Here is a 767-nt window from a genome sequence, read left to right on the forward strand (position 1 = left end):
GCCCAGCCCAGCCCAGCCCAGCCCAGCCCAGCCCAGCCCATCGCATCCCATCCGATGGCCTTTTTCACAGAACTAGAATAACTCATCTTAAAATTTCCAGGGAACCACAATGACCCCAAATAGCCCAAGCAGTCTTAAAGAAGAATGAACGTGGAGGGAGGTATCGATGTACCTGATATCAAGGCTGTAGTCATCAGAAAGCATGGGACTAGCAAAAAATAAACAAAAACAGAAAGGCAGATGATGGAACAGATGAGAACCTGGCATGAAACATCATCACGCCTATGTGGTCAATTCACATATGACAGAAGAGGCGAGAATGTACGACGGGGTGGAGATGAAACAGACCACCTTCACACACCATATACAAGAATAAACTCGAAATGCATTAAAGACTTTTCGGAAGAACCAAAACCAGCCCAGAACCCAAACCATTAAACTTCTAGAAGAAAACACAGGCGGTAAAATCTCTGACATCGCTCTGAGTCATATGTGTTCTGACCTATCGTCTCAGGCAAGGGAAGCGAAAGAGAAAATCAACAAACAGGACATTATAACAGAAGTTTTTGCACAGCAAAGGAAACCATCCACAAAACGCAAAGGACATGCTGAGTAAGAGACGATCTTTGGCAAAGATATATCAGAAAAGGGGTTAATATCTAAAATTTATAAAGAACTCATGCAACTGAACACCAAAACACCAAACAATCATATTTAAAAATGGACAGAGGACCCGAAGAGCCATTGCTCCAGAGAGGGCAGACAGA

The sequence above is a fragment of the Pteropus vampyrus genome, unplaced genomic scaffold (genome assembly GCF_000151845.1).
Source record: "Pteropus vampyrus isolate Shadow unplaced genomic scaffold, Pvam_2.0 Scaffold34, whole genome shotgun sequence".
Classification (NCBI taxonomy): Eukaryota; Metazoa; Chordata; class Mammalia; order Chiroptera; family Pteropodidae; genus Pteropus; species Pteropus vampyrus.